Here is a 14,524-nt window from a genome sequence, read left to right as displayed (position 1 = left end):
AATTTGCTCAAAAATCCCCAAATGCAAACATGTTTTGTTTTGGGCTCCCTAATAATAAAATGTGGTACAAAACCATATAAGATGTGGTACTAATTAACATAAATTGTGATACAAAAAAATGGTTAAAAAGTGCAGAATAAAACATGTTTGTATTGAGGATTTTTCAGCAATTTATCGTTGCAATAAATCCTTCGGCAAAAATTCTTTACATGTTAATACCAAATGGGGATAGGAGATGGAACTGCGTAACAGTGAGGTCAAGAGATCGAGAACGGGAGGTCTTCGGTTTCACACATGTTTATCTTTGGTCTTTGTTCGATTTTTTGGAGTTCAATTTTTAGATTAAATCCATATACATATTGTTTAGTAAAAAATAAAAGTTGTTAAATAAAAGTTATTTTTATATGTATTTTTTTTGTATGGAGTGAATGAGAGTTTTAGTTGGATAGTGGATAGGAAGAAGAGAAGAGGGTAAAATCGAAAACAAAAGTTGATGTCCTCAAGACAGTTAATATATGCCTCTTCTCAACTATTGTAAAGGCTTGCGATAGAAGTGCGATATAATATATGATTTTTTTATTTATGAAATAATATATTATTAAGTAGTTGAAAATTAGTTTTTGAGAAGATAATATATTCAAAAATGTAGAAGAGAAAAAGCGGAGAAAATTATGGATTAAAATGGTAAAATTGGAAGATATTTTTGGTGTGTTGTAACTAGGGCTGGGGAAAAATATCGAATGCCGAAAATATCGTCATAACGTACCGAAAAATTTACCGAATATATCAAAAAATCGGTATACCGAAAATTTCGGTATCGATATCGGTATATAAAATTTTTTATTTCGGTATACCGAATATACCAAATTTTTTTTTTAAATTTTTCACGGTATACCGAAAAAAACTCGGTATACCGAAATTTTTTGGTATACCGATTTTTTTTTAATTTCCGACACGGTATCCGGTATAAAATATCTCCATACCGAAAATTAGATATACTACCGGTATGAAGAAATTCATACCGGTACGATACGGTATACGGTACCGTAGTTTGGTACGGTATACCGTACCGTACCCAGCCCTAGTTGTAACACAACAAAAAATAGTTTATATTCACACGGATATTATTATATATATTTAGAGTTGACTAATACTCTAAGGTACCGTTCTGTTCACGGTATTACTAATATATGTATAACTCATCTCATCTCATCCCACGTTCTTCTCGTCATATTATTTATCTATATATTAACTATTTATTTTACATCAATCAAATCATTAATTATTTATTTCACATCAATCAAATTATTGAACTCAAATTACTATATTACCCCTTATAAATAATATAATTTTTATTTTATTTATTGTTAAAAGGACAAAATAGTCATTTAACATTTTATATAAAATTTAATCAATTAAATCAAATAAACCATAATCTATCAATCAAATCCAATACAATTTTAACTATCATTTCTTATTTATTTTTTATTACATTATACTACTTATCTATATATTATTTATACCATACCTCAAACCAAACGGTGAACTAGGCATGATGTCATGTTTATATAATATTGTTTTAATTAATTTGTCTTATATTTAAATAAAATTAATATCATAGATGTAAAAAAATAATTAATGGTCATACTGTCATGAATTGATTATTGATCATATTATACAAAGGTCATATAATTATTGAGAGATTAAACAACGATTTGAAATGTTAAATTAAGATTGCGTAAACTCTTTATTAAAACAAATAAATAAAGTGAAAGAAAATAGAATATAACAAGATAATAGCGCGCTATCAGCTATGTCATATTATAATGAGTTGTTTTAAAAAAAATATTAATTACATAAATCATGTAAATAAAATAATATATATACGAAACATTTTCTTTAAACAAATAATAAAAATTGAAGTATTGAACAACATCTTCATGCAGCATGTCAACACTTTTCATCGCCCAATCAAGATTCGCTTGTATTTTCTTTAGACACAACTAGATTTTAAAAAAAATTAAAAATTTATATTTTAACAAAAATTAAAATACAAAATATAATGTTTTCATTTTTTTTAATAAAGTGGTTTTCCTTATAAAACAAAATGGAGGTAACAGGAAAGTTGACATCTTATAAGTTTGTGGTCCACTACCTCATTTTTTCAACATATGAGGCGCCAATTATTATAATTAAGCAGATTATTTTGACAAAAATCTCGCCTCACGCAATATGTCGATATGGTTACAAATGTCGTGAAAAAAGTAAAAATTTATAAAAATTCAAAAACTCAAATATTCTCAAACTCCATATTTTAAAATTTCTTATCTCAAATTGTGATTTTCTACACAAATGGAGAGACCTATTTATAGATCTCAATTGGATATTAGTCCAAAAATTAATTTATCATCATCTACATTATCACACACTAATTTTCAAAATAATACAACTCAATTTTTAACATTCAATTCTAATATAATATAATATATTTTCAACACTTCCCCTTGTGATGATGATCGTCATACGATGATTATCTTTATTACGTGTTTTATGATGCCTCGTTAAAAACCTTACTAGGAAAAACCCAGTGGGATAAAAATCACAGTAAGAAAAAAAAAAGTGCAGCCACGTAAACTCCCTCTCATGTTAACATGAGTGATTCTTCACATATTCCGTAGATTGCGCATCCCAATGTTATATATATGCTTTCTGAATATTGAAGTAGGAAGCGCCTTTGTGAAGAGATCTGATGAGTTCTCACTTCATTGAATTTAACAAATATTAATATCTTTATTCTTCTCAAGCTCTTGAATGTAGGCAAAAAATTTTGGGGGGATATGTTTGGTTCTGTCACTTTTGATGTATCCTTCTTTCATTTGAACAATACATGCAGCATTATCTTCATACAGCGTCACGGGTTTCTTGTCTACTGATAATCTACAAGAAGTTTGGATATTTTGTGTCATTGATTTTAGTCAAACACATTCACAGCTTGCTTCATGTAGCGCAATAATCTCAGCGTGATTTGATGAAGTTGTTACGAGTGTTTGTTTCTGTGACCGCCAAGAAATTGCGGTGCCTCCACGAGTAAATACATATCCGGTTTGAGAACGTGCCTTATGTGGATCAGATAAATATTCAGCATCAGCATAACCAATGATACTTTTATTGGTGTCTTTTGAGTATAAAAGTCCCAAATCTGTCGTTCCTAGTAGATAACGAAATATATGTTTAATTTCGTTCCAGTGCCTCTTTGTTGGATATGAACTGAATCTTGCCAATAAATTTACAGCAAAAGATATATCAGGTCTAGTGCAATTTGCAAGATACATAAGGGCACCAATGACACTTAGATATGGTACTTCATGACCAAGAATAACTCCATCACCTTCACATGGACGAAATGGATATTTTTCTATGTTTAATGATCTTACAAACATTGGAGTACTTAATGGATTTGATTTATCCATATTAAAATGTTTAAGGACATTTTCTGTATAAATTGTCTGGTGAACAAAAATTCAACATTCTTTTTGTTCAATTTGCAAACTGATCGAGCAAATACTACCACGAAAAATCAACGTAAATATATCTATCAATTAAGCTCGAATAAATCGCAAGTGCACGAGTCAAGTAATAATATAGTGTACAAAGTACGAGTATCGTCCCACAGAGATTGATTTATGACAAGATTACCTCAAGTATGATTCTTTAATTAATTAAAATGATAGAGAGAATAAATTAATAAACTAAAATAAAAAGATAAATTAAAAGCAAAACAATAAATTAAGTTCAGAAAATAAATAAACGATTGTTAGGATCTCGGTTTACCTACCCCTTTTCTCCTCTAATGATTGAATTTTAATTCTCAAGTCATGCTTTTGACGGAATTCCCTAATCTATCAATATACTCTCTCGAGCTATATTAATCTAATTAACAAATTGTAATAACCAAGTCTCCTTGTGTTATTTAACAACTGCAATTGCATTAATGATTTTTGGAATCCTCTAGCTTTCACCCTAGTGGACTATGACTATCAACATGTATTCAACCTCATATCTCTATGTAAGTTGTAGATCCATGGATTATATTACCCCATCATGTCATAAAATCTTCTCTCGGTATCAATTATAACACATAAAATCAATAAGAAGTTGATCAATCTCCAAAATTGCAATAAACACAATAATATAATCAAGAATCCTTAAAAACTAATTTCAATCTTCAAGAAGAAATCAAAACATAAGTTTTGGGGGTAGGATCCCCTAAATCCCAACAAATAAAAGAAAAGGAAAAGAGAAAACTAGTTTGTGGTTCTTGAGTTCTTCACGTTCTTCTCGCTCTTTTCGTTCTTCTCCTTGGATGGCCGCCTTTCTCCTACGTTTCTGATGTGTGGAACCCTTAAAACGTCAGATTTTTATCTATTTATAGTGCCCAAGAGTTCTTTCCATGTAAAACACCCAAAAATATCTTTTTTTCAACTTACGCACGGGCGCCCGAGCGGTAGAAAAGTGCAGCTCGCGCGCTGGGGCTTCTGTTCTGAACTTTTTTCTCAAATAGGCATGCGCCCGCGCGGTAATAAATAGCAGCCCGCGCGCCCACTGTTTTTTCCAGCGCGCAACAATTTTGTAAAATTCATAACTTGAGTTCTAGCCGTCGGATTGAGCTGAAATTTTGACAATAGCTTTAAAACATCTTAAAGTACAATATGGACGGTGAAGATTTGATTTGGAGCTTCCTAAAATTAAATTTGAATTTTTTACCAAGGCTGCTCCGTAATTCTTTCTTCAAAAACTCATTTCCTACAAAATTAACCCGGAGAGTGAAATGCTCATGCATGAGATTAATTACAAATAAAACATATAAAAATACACAAGAAAACATATGAATGCATGCCAAATAGACATAAAATAATGCACACAAAATGCACTTATCACAAACCCAGGCAATACTTGGTTTTCCCAAGATCCTTCATTTCGAATTCTTCTTTCAAGTACATCATAACTTCTTGAATTTCCTTATTCGTTTCAATGATGTTTAAATCATCAACATATACAACAATAATTACACATCCGGATGTTGTTTTCTTGATGAAAACACAAGGGCATATTGGATCATTTACATATCCTTTTTTTATAAAGTGTTCACTTAGCCGATTATACCACATTCGGCCGGATTACTTCAACCCATATAATGATCTTTGCAATTTCACATAATAAAATTCTCTGGGTTTTGAATTTTGTGCTTCAGACATCTTAAATCCTTCAGGGATTTTTATATATATATCACTATCAAGTGATCCGTATAAGTAAGCTGTAACAATATCCATAAGACACATTTTCAAATTTTCAAATACTGCCAAACTAATCAAATATCGAAACGTAATTGCATCCATAACATGAGAATACGTTTCTTCATAATCAATTCCAGGCCTTTGAGAAAAACCTTGTGCAACAAGTCTAGCTTTATATCTTACTATTTTATTTTTCTCATTTCGCTTTCGAATAAAAACTCATTTGTATCCAACAGGTTTTACACCTTCAGGTGTGAGGACTATAGGTCCAAAAACATTACGTTTATTTAGCGAATCCAATTTAACCTGGATGACATCTTTCCATTTGGCCCAATCATGACGAGTTTTACATTCACCAAAAGATTTTGGTTCATGATCCTCATTTTCATTTATGATGTCATATGTCACATTATAAGAAAATATATCATCAATATCTTATATATCTTTTCGGTTCCATATTTTTCCAGTATTAATATAATTGATAGAGATTTCACGATTCTCGTCAGTTTGTGGTTCTGACAGAACATTTTCATCATCATGTATTTCTTTTGGAACGCCATTTTCTATTTTATGATCATCGTGTTTCTCTATGCCTTTTCTTTTCCGAGGATTTTTATCCTTGGAACCGACTGATCTTCCACGCTTCAGGTGTTTAATGACATCATGAGTGTCTTCAATCTGTTTCTTTGGAATTTCAATTCGAGCAGGGGCATTTATAGCAGGTATATATGATTTAGTTACCCTTTTTGTGCCTGCAAATGCATCTGGTATTTGATTTGTTATTCTTTGCAAGTGCACAATTTGTTGTACATCTTTTTCACATTGTTTGGTTCTCAGATCCAAATGCAATAATGTTGGTACATACCATGTGATTTCTTTTTTGATGTGTTTTTTTTCTCCCCCTAACATTGGGAATATATTTTCATCAAAATGACAATCAGCAAAACGTGCTGTAAACACATCGCTCGTTTGAGGCTCACGATATCAAATGATCGATGGACTATCATATCCGATATAGATACCGGTCTTTTTTTGAGGACCCATTTTTTATCTTTGAGGTGGTGCAATAGGCACATACACCATACATCCAAAAATTTTCAAGTGAGAAATATTTGGTTCTTTACCAAATGCAAGCCGCAATGGTGAGCATTTATGATAAGCACTTGGTCTGATGCGAATTAATGCAGCGGCATGTAATATTGCATGTCCCCATGTAGAAACAGGGAGTTTTGTTTTCATAATCATTGGTCTAACAATCAATTGTTGTAAGGCCCTGAAATTAATTTTTCGAGATTAGCAGAATTGATTATTATTTATTTTGGAGATTTATTGAGTCGGGATTGAATCGATTTAAATTGGAAGTTTCAGGGACCGAAATGCAAAAATGGGATTTTTATATTATAACAAGCAAGTTGCCTCCTCCCCATCACTTCAACCCATCACTCTCCTTCTCCCTCTCACTCTCTCGATCCCTCTCTCTTCTCCCAGAAGTCATGGCCAATGACATTTTGAACTTTTCTTCCGTCCGATTCGCGTGATCCGACCGTTAGATTTCAGATTTGAGTTGAGATTCACGATCACCGCAACGAGGGCTTCATTCTGACGTAAGTTTTGCTACGATCCACGAACTTTGAATTTTGTTGGGTTGTTATAATTTGATAATCTTGGATTATGTTGTTCTCGAGCTAGTATAGATCGTGTATTTGAAGTCGGTTTGGAAAAAGATCGAAGTTTGGATTTTATATGAATTTTTAGGCTTAAATTCGAAAATGGGTCTTTGGATTTTGTTGGATTTTGGTTGTTTTTGATGGATTGGAAGATGATATGAGATGGTTTGAGTTTCTTGATGATGTTGATGATTTTTGGTTTGACCGTTTATAGCCGTTATGCCGTCGAAATTGAGTTTTGGATTATCGGTATTATTATTCGGTTTGATTTCCGGGTTTGTTATATCGAATCCGTATTTCACATTTTCAGATTTGAGTTGAAAGATTCGGGTTTGGATCGAACTTGGAAGTTGAATCGATTCGAGAATTGAAGAACGGTATAGTATTGAACTTCTTGTATGGCTTGTTTTGATTCGATTCGATTTTGATTGAGTTCGTTGTTATTTTCAGATTTGAATTTCCGACGAACTTGAAAAGGTAAAAAGACGACGATTGAATGAATGAGACGATTAACTCGAATTTGAATTAATTCGAGTGCCTAAAAGAAATCACATACTTGTATGCTATTTGAATTATTTGTTTTTAACTTGAATGAGTCTATTTTCACTTGCATACATCTTGAGCCGAAGATTCGATTCGTTTTGAACTTAGACGATTTAGGGAGCTATATTGAAGTGGCTTTGGATTTCGAGTTTTTCCAATTGCCAGAATATTTCTTATAGTTGCTCTGAAGTCTAGGGGTTTGAGTTGACCGACATCCACTCCGAATGGGTGTGTCGGTGAGTTGTTCGCAAAAACTCGACCCCGGGATCCCAACCGAGTACCGAATGATATTCGATTATCCGATTAGATAATCCCGAGTTTTGAAGTCATGCATTGCATTTTAATGCATTTCGAGTTGAGTGCTGATATGTCTTTTTGAATTGATTGACTCGTTGTTTTATATAACATGATTTGATATATTATTTGGAATTGCTTGATTTGTCTCTTTTACTGGGAATTATATTCTCACCAGATTATCCGGCTGTCGTTTTGTTTGTATGTGTACTTGACGGCAGGTGGGGCAGGATCGAGTCAAGAGCTGCATGACTAGATCGAGTGGGAAATGATACAGTGAGGACTTGGTTTTAGAAGTCATACCTTGTATTCGAACTCCCGTGTATTCCATTTTGAATTGTAGAACTTAGAATCGACGATTGTTCTACATTTTTATGTATTTGAATACCTCGTTGTTGGAAAAATATTAGTTGGATCATGTTAGAGTCCTTATGGGTATGACATTACACTTTTGGAGTCATTTTTGGTACAGAAACAGCAGGCGCGCCCACGCGTCTTGCACTATCTCGGAGGCCCGAACAGGGCGTCATGCGCGCCCGCGCGTCACCTTGAAAAAAAAAAAAAAAAACCTACTTTTCGCGACGTGGTTTTGCGTCGCCGAATGTAAGATGTGCGTCGCTAAATGTCTTATTGATTATTTTTACTTCTTTTGATTTACATGATTTATTTATGTTCGAGAGATTAGAATCTGGGTCCTCACATTAAGTGGTATCAGAGCCTTAAGATTCTTGGAATTGAATTAGAGTGAGTGGGGTAGATCGAGTCCGCATGAATTGAATTCTCGCATGTGATTGATTTATTTAAATGATAATTTAAATACTTGCGAGCATGATTTATTGACTCTTGAATTAATTGAATTACATGAGTTGTGATTTAATTTTCGGATCACGATTACTTGATTTGATTGAAAGCATTCTTTATTATTTATGGGTTACTTGAAATTACATGATTATATGATTTAAGATTTAAAGCATGAATTACTTGAATATGAACTAAATTTTAATTTCGGACCCGAGTTCCACCATCTACTTGAGCTAGCAGATCAGAGATTGTTCGCGATGAGAATTAGAATTTGATTGAGATCCGAAAATTCAGTAAATTGTAGTTGAACGAACTTTTCGAACAGAGATGTGGAACGCCAAATTTTGAGATGAAGATTTGGTATCCTTTTCATACTAAATATCAGAATTGTCCCCTGAGGAATTTTAGCAGACGACAACCAGCAGTAACTCCTTCGACTGATCTAGATCGTACCACCACTGCTCTGATACATGTCACTCTGACACCGATGGGAGTACTACCGAGGAGGTTTTAGTCGCTTAGATTACCAATTCTGAAGAGTACCAAGAATGCTGTGGACGCAGAAGTTGAATGGAAGAGATCGATCAGTTGGATGATTCTCTGAACTACACAGATGACCGGAGAATTCGGTTAGTATGGTACCAACTTAGAGGATCGATAAAAGTTGGTAGAACTTGAAGAAGAGAGCCTTAGAGAATCAAGGTTCGATCATTTTAGAATCCACTTCCACTCGAATTTTTTCGACAGATTCCTTTTCACCGTTTGATCAGAGTTAGAGGGATGTAAAGACCATCTTTAATCGAAGAGAAAACAGTTTATGGAATCAGTGAGCAGTGCCTGGAGATCAAAAGACGCTTTCAGGTCTGTCATCAGCCCGGACACTATGCCAGAGTTCTTCATCATGATATTATCGAAGATCTCCGAAGGGAATTGCCTTGTGTCTTTAACTCCGACCAGATACTAGCCGTTTAAGTTGCTCCTTTCGGCCGCAATAACAGAATCTATGAGAACTTAATCACATGATGAATCAATTTTCGAGGCAACAGATTCTAGATGTACTCTTATTGAGGATCAGACTCAGATTTTGCTGATGATGACCGCAAGAAACAGTAGAGTATGGTTTCTATTCTTATTCTGATATAATCGGTTACGCACCTTATCTTTCTTCTTATTGATATTTATTGATGCATCTCGGTTTGTTGAATTTTGATTAGCAATAGTCTTCATTCTTTGAATTGATGGGATGAGTTGGAACCGAACAGTATTGTATTTCAGATTCTGATTGATTGAGATTTTGATTTGATTGTAACCGAGCAGTATCATACTTCAGTTATCAGATTTTGATTTGATTGTCTGTTAGCTGCTTTATCCAGTACAGGACTACTGTGGATTGTATCAGGAAGTGACAGATTCAGATCCGAGTCAACAGACGAACGGAAATCCTCCGGTAAGGATTCTCGATTCCAGGATTCGTTGTTAGTTGATCTGCCGAATGACCTTCTGATTTTAGAATTTTGCGGAGGAATTCTCTTGTTCACAGCTGATGTTCTAGAATCTAGCCTGAATTGGTTGATAAACCAGTGGTTAGAGAGTTGTTTTTATTATCCAGGTGAGATTTTTGGATTACCTCTGAGTCATGAGGTTAGTTCAGCAATGACTTGAGATCAGACATCATCAGCTGAGAGTTTGATAGAAAGAAGTATTGAAGACTGGACTTGGATCGAGGTATGACTGCTTGGGAGTATAGTCGTACCGTTTGAAGTGAAACTCGTCTACAGTATTGTAGATCATTCGAATTGAATCTATAAGAGGTATTTAGAGGGAAGTAGAAATTCTTATCGATCTTTTTGGTTATTTTCGAAGAATAGTAATGATCATACGTAATATGGGAGAATGGTTTTACAGAATTGAGTGCCTAGACGTTGCATCTCATGCTATTGAAGTCTGAATAGTGCTTGTATCGAGATGTTCTTTCCTCGATCATATTAATTCTAGAGCTGGAAGTTCTGTGATTTTGCAAGATCGAAGCTGTTTTGATTGAAGCCAAACCGGCATCTGTATCTGAGAATTGAAGATTGAGTTCTATAACAGATTTTCGAGAGATTCTTATCGTCGTGGAACCGATTTCTCATCTAACTCCAGAGAATGCTCTCATACCTGAACCGAATCTTATGAGATCAGTTGTTTGACATGAAGAAGAGATCGACCCGAGCTCCAGTATTTCTTATTTCCTTTGTACTGATGATCTTCAGTGCATTACATTTTCTTATCCAGATTCTGGAGGTATTCTTATTCAGAAGAAATCTGTGTTAGCTCAGTCATGGTAGCAGATGGAGCAGTCGAGACTCAACATCCTATTCGTGATATCGAATTGACAGTGATCTTATTTCTTGTTAGATCAGGCATCATTATCTCCACTGAAATTTTTGAGGTCTTTTCTGAACTGAGAAGTCAGATTATGAATGTCGCAACCGAACTAATTTTGAGATTGAGGAACAGATTGGATATGATGTAGAATCTGATGGTGAATTCCAGTATGATCTGAAGTAGAACAGTGCAGCAACTGAAGTTTGAACAGAATGATCTATTATTATTTTATCTACTACCATTATTCTCTTTGAGCCGATGGATCTGTTCTTATTTTATCTACTATCCTTGACTTCGCTGACCGATGAGTGTTGCACTTCTGATTTAGAGTCTGAAACAGATAGGAAGTCTGTCAAAATTCCTTTATCCGAACTGAGCCAGAATTGATTTAAAGGATGGAGATAACGTAGAAAACAGATTCGGATTGGAAAATTTAATGAAGACGAGTCAGAACTGGGCACAGTCTGAGTTTTAGGACAATGACGATACCTCAGTTGCGAGTAATTGTTTTGTTGTGCCAGAGATTTTGATTGAGACAGAGTATCTTGAGATTGGCACTTTGTAGTTATTCAGTATTCTTTCAGACGACCGAAAGATATTCAGAGGATTGAGGAATCGACCTTTATAGGAATATATAAAGAATGAGGTTCGAAGTATGATTTCGTAATTGCTAGTCTGTCCACTTTTGATAGCTGATAGAGAGAAGGAACCGACTGTCTATGGTACAGTTAATTGTCAGAATGAAAAGAAGATTACTTTTCGACGAATACCTTTCTGAAGCCATTGATCAGTCTGAAAATTTGAAGCCACCTGAGCTTTAATAGACCGATTGCAGAAATCTGCTACTGTACTCCGTAAAGAATGAATTCCTGACTCGACCCGATGTTGAGAAGTTGGTCAGAAAGAATTTCAGATTGTTTTGCTCTGTCGCAGTTTATCCGTGCAGAATAGAATTGGGAGTGTTCGGCATGTGGTCACGGAGTATAGAACTGTCTGATTTGGAGATGCTATCTGATTAGAAAAGAAAGATATTGCTGTAGTCTGCTTCTGTTTTCGTATAGAATGGATTTCAGACATGACAATATGATTAGAATTATCGTCAGGAGGATTTTCAGATAGTTGACTTGTCAAAGTCTGTGACAAGTCTGTCCTTTCAGAATGAGATTTTGAGTTAACTCTCACCTTGAACTCAGTCTTTAAGAGACTTTTGTTATTGGATTATAATTGGGTTCAGTTTATTATCCTCAGAACGACGGACAACCAAGAATAAGCGATATAGACTTTAAGAGCTTATGCTGAGTTGTAGTGCTTGATTTTGGCACTAGCTGAATGGATTTCTCATCTTTTGCGAAGTTTCTGTACAACAGATATCAGCCGAGTATCTTGATATCGATTTTTGTAAATGAGTTGTACGAGAAGAAATGAGAATCCCAATTGAATTGGGATAATTTTCTGAGTTCCCTGACTTGGGATCAGATTTGATTTCAGGTTCGATATACGAATGAAGATTTCCTGTCTATGATGAAGACGACTTGAGAAGAAGGATGAACGAAGTATTCGGATTCCAACGCAGATCTCTGTACTTATGTTCAGGGAAGCCGAGTAATTCAGAAGATTCTTCAGTTTAGAGGTTGTGGCAGTTGTGATAAGAGAGAGAACTGTCTCGATGAACTCACGGGTTCCTTTGATATTCTAGAGGAGATAGGCGATCTCGCCTACCGATTTTTACTCCTTCAGTTCTCTTTGTTTTCCACTAATTTGTTATTCCGTATTCTTCGGGTATTCTCGGCTTACTTCACGTCTTTTGTTGTCAAATTCACAGATTTTCTTTGAGGTTGAGACTAGAATTGATGAGTCGCCAACTTTGTTGAGACGACCGATTCAGAATTGACCAAACTGAGTATCAGCTCTTTAGCGAGACCGATTCAGATTGAGTTTATGCAGTTGAGACGATTCGGATTTGAAGAAACGGTTCAAGAAGCGGAGTTGATTAGAACCGCGATTTCAGAGTTATTTTGAGAGAAGAAATTATTATAGCAATCTTCGAACTGTATCTTGTTTTTCAGAGATGGGACTGCTTTGATTTCGAGGACGAAATCGATTCTTAGAGGAGGAGAATTGTAAAGCCCTGAAATTAATTTTTCGAGATTAGCAGAATTGATTATTATTTATTTTGGAGATTTATTGAGCCGGGATTGAATCGATTTAAATTGGGAGTTTCAGGGACCGAAATGCAAAAATGGGATTTTTATATTATAACAAGCAAGTTGCCTCCTCCCCATCACTTCAACCCATCACTCTCCTTCTCCCTCTCACTCTCTCGATCCCTCTCTCTTCTCCCAGAAGCCATGACCAACGACATTTTGAGCTTTTCTTTCGTCCGATTCGCGCGATCCGACCGTTAGATTTCAGATTCGAGTTGAGATTCACGATCACTGCAACGAGGGCTTCATTCTGACGTAAGTTTTGCTACGATCCACGAACTTTGAATTTTGTTGGGTTGTTAGAATTTGATAATCTTGGAGTATGTTGTTCTCGAACTAGCATAGATCGTGTATTTGAAGTCGGTTCGGAAAAAGATCGAAGTTTGGATTTTATATGAATTTTTAAGCTTAAATTCGAAAATGGGTCTTTGGATTTTGTTGGATTTTGTTGGATTTTGGTTGTTTTTGATGGATTGGAAGATGATGTGAGATGGTTTGAGTTGCTTGATGATGTTGATGATTTTTGGTTTGACCGTTTATAGACGTTATGCCGTCGAAATCGAGTTTTGGATTATCGGTATTATTATTCGATTTGATTTCCGGGTTTGTTTGAGTTAGAAGATTTATATCGAATCCGTATTTCACATTTTCATATTTGAGTTGAAAGATTCGGGTTTGGATCGAACTTGGAAGTTGAATCGATTCGAGAATTGAAGAACGGTATAGTATTGAACTTCTTGTATGGCTTTTTTTGATTCGATTTGATTTTGATTGAGTTCGTTGTTATTTTCAGATTTGAATCCCCGACGAACTTGAAAAGGTAAAAAGACGACGATTGAATTAATGGGACAATTAACTCGAATTTGAATTAATTCGAGTGCCCAAAAGAAATCACATACTTGTATGCTATTTGAATTATTTGTTTTTAACTTGAATGAGTCTATTTTCACTTGCATACATCTTGAGCCGAAGATTCGATTCGTTTTGAACTTAGACGATTTAAGGAGCTATATTGAAGTGGCTTTGGATTTTGAGTTTTTCCAATTACCAGAATACTTCTTATAGTTGCTCTGAAGTGTAGGGGTTTGAGTTGAGCGACATCCACCCCGAATGGGTGTGTCGGTGAGTTGTTCGCAAAAACTCGACCCCGGGATCCCAACCGAGTACCGAATGATATTCGATTATCCGATTAGATAATCCCGAGTTTTGAAGTCATGCATTGCATTTTAATGCATTTCGAGTTGAGTGCTGATAAGTCTTTCTAAATTGATTGACTCGTTGTTTTATATAACATGATTTGATATATTATTTAGAATTGCTTGATTTGTCTCTTTTACTGGGAATTATATTCTCA

Source organism: Henckelia pumila, chromosome 2 (assembly GCF_033568475.1).
Source record: "Henckelia pumila isolate YLH828 chromosome 2, ASM3356847v2, whole genome shotgun sequence".
In the NCBI taxonomy this organism is placed as follows: domain Eukaryota; kingdom Viridiplantae; phylum Streptophyta; class Magnoliopsida; order Lamiales; family Gesneriaceae; genus Henckelia; species Henckelia pumila.
Note: the sequence above shows the minus strand (reverse complement) of the source record.